The sequence below is a fragment of the Adiantum capillus-veneris genome, chromosome 1, assembly GCF_014529385.1.
Source record: "Adiantum capillus-veneris isolate H3 chromosome 1, ASM1452938v2, whole genome shotgun sequence".
Lineage (NCBI taxonomy): Eukaryota > Viridiplantae > Streptophyta > Polypodiopsida > Polypodiales > Pteridaceae > Adiantum > Adiantum capillus-veneris.
In genome coordinates this window covers 1,077,297-1,089,118 of record NC_140931.1, presented here as the reverse complement: position 1 = coordinate 1,089,118, position 11,822 = coordinate 1,077,297, and positions in this window count along the sequence as shown.

Here is an 11,822-nt window from a genome sequence, read left to right as displayed (position 1 = left end):
ACGACAGGTGTTGGTAAAATGGCTAGATATACTTGAAGAAGGTTCTACGTGGGAGAATGTCTCCACACTTAAGAAACGTTTTTCTACGTTCGTTTTCGAGGACAAAAATGATTCTCCAAGGGGGGGGGTAATGTAAGGAAATGGGTCCTATGGGCAAGGCCACCGGCACGGCCGGACAGTGTGTACGCGAGGGGGAGGCTATAAGATAGCACGGTTGGGTGGAGACTAGCACACGCATTACTAGCACCCTTACACAAACACATATTACCATATAGAACTTCACTTTGTGGAAGACTAAACTATGCAACGGATCTTGAGACTTGGAGTATTTTGGAAAACTATGAGGAGTGATGTTCACTCAATTGTAAAAACATATCCTCAATGCTAGAAACGTGCACCCATACCTCATATGACATTGTTCCAAATATCAATTGTTTCTAAGTGGAGTAACTATCTAGTTACTTACTTATCAAACCGAACATTTTTGGAGGATATGAGTAAACTCTGCCAAAGGGAAATTGAAACAGAAGAAAGAGACTATGATCTTATTGGAAACCAACTATATCAAAGAGGGAAAGATCAACATTTTGTGTCTTTGTGTAAATGAAGACGAATATATTCCCATTATAGAACAAGCACATGTTGGATTAGCTGGAAGTCACTTTTCTAGTGAAACCACCGCAAGAGAAATCTTAATGACAGGCATATGGTGGCCAACACTTTTTGCAGATGCCAAAGAATATGTTTGAAGGTGTGATGCATGTCAACGAGCTAAAATGCCAACCCGTGTAGATAGCATGCCTTTAAGAAAAATGATGGGGGCTAGAGCTTTTGCAAAATGGGGAATAGACTTTGTTGGGCCAATACAACCACTTGCTTATAGAACTCAAGCTCAATATATCATTGTATGTTGGGGTTCTTCAACACACACAAAACTTAGGTGTTGACAACAAGTCACACACACTAAAGACAGAGTTAAACAAAGGCAAACACATTTAACTCATCAGCATTTCAACATTCACCAAATTCCGACACAACAGACTGCAGAACAAGCATGAAGCATAGAGCAAGAGACTACACAGTTGATTCATCTTTGTCCAAAGACAACTTCCATTTAAACCCAAAATTACATTCTCGTGTGAACCAGCATGACCTTTAAATAGGAACTTCTGACAGTTATAACTGTTACATCCAATTGACCAAAATCCGACTTATCAAATTCCGACTAACTAAGATCTGACTGACTAAGAGTTGATTGATTAAACATAAGTACAAGTACTGATCTGGTGTAGGTTCAACACCTGGCACAGCCCAGTGGTGGATTTCCTCAAAATTTGACTTGGATTCACAATCCCTTGATCTGCATATTCTCCACCACCAACATTACTCTCTACATTGGTTCAACTTCATTCTGAGCCTCCACATCTGGCTCAGCCATACCCTGCTCTTCAACTACTGACTCAGGTGCCACTATGCCAACAGGTACAGTTTCCATTGCTTCAAGCACTTCAACCTGCTGTTCAACCTGCTGATTCATCTCTGCATCATCCTTCAATTCTTGACCTTTCTTAATCTATTCCTCCAAATGAACATCAACCATATCCCCTTGCAATTCTTTTATCTTTAAATCCTGAGCTAATTTGAACCACATGTCTCTGTCCTTTTTTACATCCTCTAACTCCTGCAGTAATTCACCCTCATGCTCACTTACAAATCCCTGCTTCATTGTCTCATATGGATGCTTTATTGCTACAGCAAGTCTGTTCTTCATAGACTTCCACACTTCCTCAACTGCTTGCAACAGCTGTTCTTTCAAGAAAAAAAATTCTCCCTCTGACATAAGCTCTGCATTGACATCCACATCCTCACCTTTTACTTGCTTCTCCAATTCCTGCAAAGGAATCAATCTCTGATGTAACATTTGAACCTGAACCTGCAACTCAGCATTAGTCTTTGACAAATGCTCCATTTTCTCATTCAATCTGGCATTTAACTTCATTGTCCAATCTTTGAATAGTCCCAAAGACATTTTTATTTTTGAAACTTCTGCATGATTCTTTTTCACCATATCCTCTAACTCCTTCTGATGTACATTCTGAATCTCTCCCAACTGCAAAGTCATAGCTTCCAACTCCATGTCCTTCTGCTTTACTTGCACTTTACCTACTGCTGAATCTGCAACCTGTTTAAGTTGCTCCGCCATTTGTACCTGCTGACCCAGCACAAATTCTTGCACCAACTTAAGCACCCTTATAGCACTGCCAGCATCTTCACATCTGACTTCAGTTTTAAAAGATGTACTTGGAGTAGCAAATTCAAAATCTAAAGCTTTAGCAACACCCTGCTCACTAGCACTTACCTTTCTTTTCTTGGACAAAGTAAATGTTTTTCCCAACCTTACTGGTGTTTGAACATCTATAGGGACTTTTTGTGAGAAGACAGATAACTCACCAAAGTCTTGGAAGAAATCTGGGCTAGCCACAGCTTCTCTAGCTTCCTCTTCTGTGTAACCAGCCTCCATCAAATCTTGAAACTACTTTCTCTTTTCTGGTTCACCATCAAAAAGCTTTTCCAATTCATCAACTTGCTCTTTACTTTTGTGCTTCTGAAGTTACAACTTAGCAGTAGTAACAGAGATATTTGGCACCACTGTTTCTCCTGCTTTCACCATCCCAGCATACTTGAATAATGCAGCTAGGAATGGAGCCAATCTACTGCTGCACTGACGCTTCCTCTTATCTGGAGTAAACACCTCTGCATGAATTTTTTCATGGACCCAATGTGCCCAATTGAAACAACCTCCCTGCTCTGCAAATGCCAATGGAGCATAATTTTCTTTTGACATATAGTCAAATTTAGCCAGAAAACAAACCCTCTCAAGATACCACTTTAACTGTTCCCTGCGGCCATACTCCACATTTTTAAGCATGTAATACAACCTTGTCCCTTCTCTAGACCCAAACTCCTTCTTTAAACAATCATCTGAACACTTTGGTGGAACAGCTACTGTTGTGAATGGTAACTTGAAAACTGCAGCAATCACCTATGGGCACAACACAACCTTGTCAGATATTGCTCCTGTGGTCTTCCTCAGCAACTCTGCCTGTGACTTTGCATAAAAATTTCCTTTCCATTATTTCCATGGAAACATTACATACTCATAAATCCCCAACTGTCTGAGCCACTTCTCATTCTTCTCTGTATCAGCTTCCATCTCAATCTTGAGGTCTGTGTACGGGTCCATCAAACTTTGCAGCATTTTGTTTGCCGACAAAGGTGGTGGTTCTTCCTCTGAGAAATCTTATTCTTCCTCATCGCTTACATCCACTCTCAGGTTAATTCCCTTTCTCCCCAGCCTTGTTGCGACAGGCTTTGCCAACTTAGTTTCAGCCTCGGGTCTCATGGCTACTGCTGCAGGCTTTACTTTAGAGGCCATAGTGCTTGATGAAGGAGTAGATGAAGAAGGAGAATGCAAGAAATAATTAGCAGATAAGTACTTGCACGGCGAAGAGACGAACATTCATGCAAATTGCACTGCATGTATCCGCTGAGTGACCTCTTTGACAGCTCCCGCGCCCCAATAATTATAGCTAGTGGCGAATAATCTCCCCTCAAACCCAAATATTGTTGAACGTTAAACCTATTACTTCCAGGTTTAAAAATTCCGATGGACCACATTCCGATCAACCAAAATCCGATGCACCCCACTAGATGCTTGCATACTGGATCATGTTTATCTGAATTGAATCTCCACCCATCAGAACCTTGCCAAGCATTCCTCCTGCCTTCCTTCATCACCTGTTCTTTGTTGAAACCCTTATCAACATTGCTTCTAATACCATGCTCACTTGATAGTAATGCTCGCTGACTCTGAAAAAATGGTAATTCAACTGACTCACACAAAGCAGTACCTACCACTCTCTCTCTATCATGCTCTCTCTCTAACCCCTGCCATTCTCTCTCTACCTCCACCCTCTACATTGTAGCTATGGTCTATTTGACCAAGTGGGCAGAGGCTAAAGCAATCCAAAAGAATGATGCTAGAACCACAATTGCATTCTTGTATGAGAACGTGTTCACGAGATATGGTCTATCAATAGAAATTGTCAGTGATAGGGGAACTCATTTTCTCAATGGTCTTATAAAGTTTCATTCAAGACAGCTTTAAATGCTACACCCTTTAACCTTGTTTATGGTCTTGATACCATACTGCTGATAGAATTTATATTGTTGACACTAAGGGTAGCTAAGGATCTTGAGTAGACTGGAAATGCATTGTCAAAGAGGCTTGAAGATTTAGAAAAGCTTGATGAGCAAAGGCTAACAGTTGTAGCTCACATCTATGCACAAAAGCAAAAACAAAAACAGTTTTTTGATTCCCATCTAGTCACAAAAATCTTCAAAAAAAGGGACTTAGTTTTAGTCTATTCCCTTAAGCAACACATTCCCAAGTTTAAGAAGAAGGAAACGGAGAGTTTATCATGGAAGACGTATCTCCAAGTGGAGCAGACAAGTTGTCTACCCTAGATGGTGAACCAATGGCTAATTGGATTAGTGGATGCGTACAATGTGCCACTAACCAATGAATTGCTAGAAAAGATGCATGTAGCAAAGCAAAGAAAGATAAAATGACAATAGTTTATTGATGAAGCCCAAGAGGAAGCTCGACTTTGAGTACTCAAGAGAAAAGCCGCTCTCAAAAATCAACAAAAACCTATTCCCATCAACACTCTAGAACTAGATGATCGACTATGGGAATTACATAAAGACGCAGTGTCAACAAATGATGAATGGTTAGATGGAATGGACCTTTGCATCAAAGTACAATTGAACAATTAGGAGCTCAGGTAAATGCAGTCAGTCTTTGACATTGGGAATATTGGCTATTAAAGGATGCAACAAGAACCCGACACCGACATTGGGAGTAGTCAACTTAAATGTGATAGTACATGGATGTTCATGCCCTCATCAGTTTGTATGCTTAGCAGATGAACACATGAATGAAACAATGATTCTTAGAATCTCATGGATGAGGACATACAAGGTAGTACCAGATTGGGATACCATTCAACTCGAGCTATCACCTAAAGGCGGACAACTCATTGTTCTAATTGCACCAAGCAAAGACGAATGGAAAGGAGGTTACCAACAGAGCAAACCACGAAGCAATCAATCTTCTCCATCCTATAGACAAGCAAATGCTACAAGTAGCATGCAAGGATTTAGGAATATCTGTGTACCAAAAGCATAGCTTAGGGACGAGCCAATTCAAATTTGGGTGCCTAAAACATCATCTACTGTACCAAAGATGTTTCCAAGGTTCAAAACACAAATAGGAGCATCTTCGAGCAAGGAACCTAAAACAAAATAGATTTGGAGAAAAAAAGGAGCACTTATCTTTTCCGCAAACTGTAAAACCGATGAAGCAATGGAGGGTTAAGTCTCAAAACACTCAACCACAACAGTTCATTAACGAAAAACCAAGATACCAATGGCGAGTTAAAGCTCAACAAACTCAAGAAATTAGCATGCCAAAGCATCCTGATAGTACAATAAAGAAAAGAGCACACAAGCTACAAGATTTACTCTTTGGGAAACAACAACAAGAAACTCGACCTTAGAAACCCTTGAGATAATTACTCAAGACCCAACTCTTGCACAACATCATTATCGATATCGGCAGCTCAAGAAATCAACATTCCAAAGGATCTTAACGGTACAATAAAGCAAAGAGCACACAAGCTACAAGATTTTCTCTTTGGGAAACAACAACAGGAGACCTTGACCTCAAAAACCCTTGAGATAATTACTCAAGACTCAACTCTTGCACATCATAATGGTTTGAATTGCATTGATCTTCAAAGCATGGTAGAGCGCAACTAAGTCTATACATAGACATGATTGTTCAATCCATGCACACAGTCGTCCTGGAGTACGTTTCCTAGGAGGGGTGGAAGGGAACTAAGTAGTTAAGGGCAATGTTTGAAGAGGAAGGAAAATGTTTAATGTTAACGTGTGATTTTTTGCAAAATTACCTAATAATACCCTTAACAAGTAATCAACAAGGAAAATTGAACTGATAACATCTCCTCGATGAGTGTAAATATTGTATATACTATCAGAAAATAATCAAAAAATGGTATTCTTTGGTTATTTCTATCATTTTTCTTGATATTGAGACTTAAAAAATAGAGAAATCCACCAAAAAAAATAAAGAAGTGTTTCTTAATGGATTTTTCTAATTATCGATTTTTCACTTTGCTTTTTTAGTGCATTTCATTATTTTCTTTGATTTTTTTAATAAACAGATCAAAAATTAATAATAAATAGCAAATAAGCTCAGATGGAAAAATTGAAGATATACTAATGATCAAAAGGACAAGGCGAACATGCATAAAAAATTTCACTAGAATAGACAAATGGAAGCGGGAAGCCTAAATTCGACTGCCAAGGCCTGCTTTCGCAAATTCTTGTAGAATGAGCTATCGGAATCAAATCGAAGAAATTTATGAGTCTAACATAGATTTTACGTCCTAGTAGGACTAAAAGGGGAATTTGGGGAAAAATAGTTGGGAAAGTCCGAGTATAGATATTCAAGGTAGCCCAAAATCACCTCATTTCCACTAGTCATTCTTGAAGGAGAGAGCTCGCGCGCGATTTCTGGAGTCCACAATCGCCTTTTCACAGCACCATCTCACACAAGACATGAGGTGTAAGTTCTAAGCTATATGGCCGGGTAGCAAGTCTAGGCCCAAGAAAAACCCTAGAAATTGTTACCATATACATGTGGTAGTGATGTGTGTGAACACATCACTACCACATGTATATGGCCGGGTAGCAAGTCTAGGCCCAAGAAAAACCCTAGCAATTGTTACCATATACATGTGGTAGTGATGTGTGTGAACACACTAGGATTGCCGGGGCATTGTTTTCCTCTTTAGGAGGTTTTTTCCCCCTGTGCATTGTATATACGTCCATCACTCTAGGGCTATCTATCTTTCCATTGCACACTAAGTAACACACTCTCTATTGTGTGCCTTGAGCTTCCTTCGTCGTCTCCAAGCTGTGTGCGTTTCTCTGCAATCCTAATTCTAACAATTAGTATCAGAGCAGGTTGCATTCTCTCGGTCTTAGCTGCCAGTTGCTCCAACACACACCTGCTCACTTTCTCCGATTTTAGTGAGGTTTGGTGAGCGTTCGCAGGTCGACAAATATTTCGAGTAAGCTCGTAGAGCTTGTTCTGCTCTGATTTTTGATTCGGACTCATTTCGGCCTCTACTTCCACTACAGGCAGGTCTACACATGCAATTTTGTCATTTTGTGCAGAATCTCTATCAATGCAATTTTTTGCATAACAGGTGCCTTACAGTCTTCTATAGTTTGTGCTATATAGCACGTGTTGGCCCCGCTTTATTTCTCCTCTTTTCAGGAAGTTTTCACATCAGGTGCATCATTTACCATGGCTGACAACAACATAGATGTGTTCAAGATGTTTGCTGCTCAGGACAGATTGGATGGGGACAAATACCCTATGTGGGCTTACATGATGCAACATGTTCTTGTGTCAAAGGGCATCTGGAATATTGTGTAGTGCATTGATGTACGTCCTGGTTCTGAGGATGTAGACAATGTTGAGGATGTTGCAGGTCTTGCTGCAAGGATTGCTGCTATTAGAGTTGTTTTGCCTACGGTAGAATAATCTCATTGGGATGTCAAGGATGCGCAGGCTCATGCATTGATTGCATTTTCTGTGAAGCCCACCATTGTTCCTCACATTTGTTCAACAAAGTATGCAAAACAGGCTTGGGATATTCTAGCAGGCCTTAATGCAAGCCGCAATGAGGCTAAAATTTCTTTGCTGCGTAAAGAGCTGGAGTCAAGGATTATGCATGAGGAAGATGATATGGACACTTTTCTTGCTGGTGTCAAGGATATCAATGAGAAACTTATTTCTGCAGGTGAAGTCATTTCAGAAAGTTCCCTTGTGCAGACTATTCTTGATGCCTTACCAGATTCTTACCAGACTTTTTCTAGTACTTGGATACTTATGACCCAAGGAAATACTGAAGTTGTCAAGTTTGATGCATTATGCACATTGCTGTTGCAAGAGTCACTTTCTAGAAAAAAAAGGACTAGGCAGCGTGCAGTTCAATAGGATTTTATTGCTTTTCAAAGAAAGGGTGGTAACAAGAATGCAACCACTTCTTATGGTTCTGCTGCGAGTGGAAAAAATACTTTTCCTAATGCTTCTGCCGGCAACAATTTGTCTGGAAATCCTGGTGATAAGGGAAAGAAGAAGATGCGTTGCCATTATTGTAAAGCTAATGATCACTTGATTAAGCAGTGTCCTAAGCTGAAGGCCAAAGTGGCTAAGAAGAAAGAGGGTGGTTCCACTGCAAATGCTGGTTCCACTACAAATGCAGCCATTGTTGTGTCTTCTGTGAAAGGAGACTGTAATGCTGATGCTGATGCAGAATGAGATTTTAGTGCAGAGTGTACTTACAATCCTGCTATCCATGATGCATGCATGTTAGTTGCTGTAGATTCACATGTGTGGTATTTCGATAGTGGTGCTACAAAGCACATTACCTCACATCGTGAATTGTTCACCTCTCTAGAGTCTGTTCCTAATGGGAATTTAGTCACTTGTGCCAACAATGACTCTTATCCGGTTCAGGGAGTTGGAAAGATTGTGCTTACTGCTACAAATGGCAGTTCTTTCACACTTGTTGATGCACTTTGTGTACCTAGGATTAAGAAGAACCTTTTGTCTATACCTGCACTTGCTAGACTTGGACTTGTAGTCAAATTTGTGGATGACAGATATACAGTCCATGATCTCAGTTTTGGTGATGAAATTGTTGCATCAGGGGTTTTGTGTCATGGGCTGTATAAGCTCACTTTGTATGACAAGTGTAGAAAATATTTTACAGATGCAGTTGCAGATTCAAGGGCTATTTCAGATGCAAAACTTTGGCATGCACGTTTTGGTCATCTGAGTTTTTCCAGTTTGCTGCATTTGCAAAAATATGATATGGTTGCTTCTTTGCCGCCTCTTGAAGCATCTGTCAAACATGTTTGTGAAAGCTGTATTTTGGGTAAGATGCAGCGTTCAAAGTTTGCAAAGGATGGTTTTGTTAGGGCCACATAGAGGTTGCAGTTTGTGCATACTGATGTTTGTGGGCCCATGCAAACTTCGTCCTTGGGCAATTACCTTTACTTCATGACTTTGATTCATGATTACTCTAGGCATGATTGGGTGTTCTCGCTTAAAGCGAAGTCCAAAGTTTTTATGTGCTTCAAACACTTTCTAGCTATGGCTGAAAATGTATCAAAATATACTATGGGCACCCTCCGTTCCGATCGAGGGGGGGAGTATATGTCTCATGAATTTAATACATTTCTGGCTAGTCATGGGATAAAACACCAATGTACAGTTCCTTATACACCTCAACAAAATGGTGTTGCTGAGAGGAAAACAGGTCACTTACAAAAATGGCACGATGTATTGTTAAAAGTCAAGCTTTGCCGCATTAATTTTGGCTTGAGGCATCATGTGTGCCACTTATGTACTAAACAGGTGTCCTACGAAAGCTTTGCAGTCTACTACTCCATATGAAGCATGGCATGATAGATAGCCTTCTATTGAGCACATGCGTGTTTTTGTTTGTTTGACATATGCTTTGGTGCCACAAACACAGTGTAGAAAATTGGATGATAAGGCTGTCAAATGTTTTTTTTTTGGTTATAGCGCTGAAAGCAAAGGTGACAAGTTGTATCATCTACAAACAAAGCGTATTTTGGTTTCACGAGATGTAGTATTTTTGGAAGATTCTATCCAACCTTGCTGTCATGTACTAGAGATAGTAATGTAAGCTCATAGGACATTTATGATACTTCGTTGCCTCTTTTCAGTGGTGGAAGTTTGAATGTAAACTCCAATGAGGCACATGTACAGCCTATGGGGGTTTTTGAAAATGTCACAGATCAGCCTATTATTGATGCAGATGTACATGATGTACTTGATGAGGAAAGGGCTGAAAATGAGCAGGCTAGAGGTATGCCAAAATGGTTGGTGCACACTTTGTGTGACAGTAAATTGGACGCACCTTTGTCTAGTCGTACTCGTTCAGGCTCTCGCCATGCATCTTATGCATCAAATTGTTATGCTTTGGCTGTGTCTAGCTTACATGATGTTGAGGAGCCCGTGTCTTTTGATGAAGCACAGGATTCAAAAAATTGGATGGCTGCCATGCAATCAGAATATGATGCACTTATAGAAAATGACACATGGACTTTATGTGATTTGCCTCCTGGAAAAAAAGACATTGGTACAAAGTGGGTTTACAAATTGAAACGCAAGCCGATGTTGAGATCAATCGCCATAAGGCTTGACTTGTTGCAAAGGGTTATGCACAACAAAAAGACATAGACTATGAAGAGACTTTTGTTCCCACTTGTCGTATGACTACTGTACGTTTTCTATGTGCATTGGCAGACTATTTTGGTTGGGATGTACATCAATCAGACATTGTTACTGCTTTCTTGAATGGTGACATATTTGAGGAATTTTATGTCGCACAGCCTCGCGGTTTTTTCAAGAAAGGACAAGAGGAAAAAATGTGCAGATATAAGAAGGCTTTGTATGGGTTGAAGCAATCTCCTCGTGCTTGGTATGAGAAAGATGACACTCATTTGGTCAAACAAGGCTTTCATAAGAGTCCAACAGAAAGCACATTGTATGTAAAGCGTGAGGGTGATGTACTTCTCATTGTGGTTCTTTATGTAGATGATTTGCTGATTACTGGACCAAATGAGAGACATATTGCTGAATTTAAGGCTGATTTGAATGCTACTTTCAAGATGAAATATTTGGGACTGTTACATCATTACTTGGGTATACAATTTAAGCAGTGTGATGGTGGTATTCCTTGTGTCAGAAAAGCTACATAGAAACATTGCTATGTAAGTTTGAACTTGCGGATTGCAAACCTATTTTCACTCCCATGAAAACAGGTTTGAAATTAAGTCTTCATGATGTTGGTGATCTTGCTGATGCCACTCATTACCAAACTACAGTTGGCTGCCTCATTATGTATGCAACACGAGGCCGGATATTCAGTTTGCAGTCTCACTGGTTAGCAAATTTATGCATAGCCCAGGGTCTAAGCATTGGCAGACTGTCAAGAGGATTTTTTCCTACCTTGGTGGCACTTTACATCTTGGCTTTTATTATCCCAAGGGGGGATCATTGCCGCCAAACTTACATGCTTTTTCGGACTCAGATTAGGCTGATTTGGGTGTTGGACAAGACACTGCCAACACTATCTACACTGACAATCAGAGCGCATTGGTAGTTGCGAGGAACCCAGTTTTTCATGCTCATAGAAATCACATTGAGGTGCATTACCACTATCTCAGGGAGAGGCTCTCAGCATGAGAGATCAGCTTGGATGATGTGCCAACACAGGACAACCTTGCAGATCTTTTCACAAAGGCATTGTCTCGTGAGAAACTTGAAGCTTTTCTCAAATCTTTGGGCTTACTCCCCTTTGTGGACTAATCATGTCCTCAGTGCATGGAACTTCCCTTTACTCATGTGCCAGCTCTTGTTCACCGCATCACTCCAAGGGGGCTTTGTTACCATATACATGTGGTAGTGATGTGTGTGAACACACTAGGACTGCCGGGGAATTTTTTCGCTCTTTAGGAGGTTTTTTCCCCCGTGCATTGTATATATGTCCATCACTATAGGGCTATCTATCTTTCCATTGCACACTAAGTTACACACTCTCTATTGTGTGCCTTGAGCTTCTTTCCTC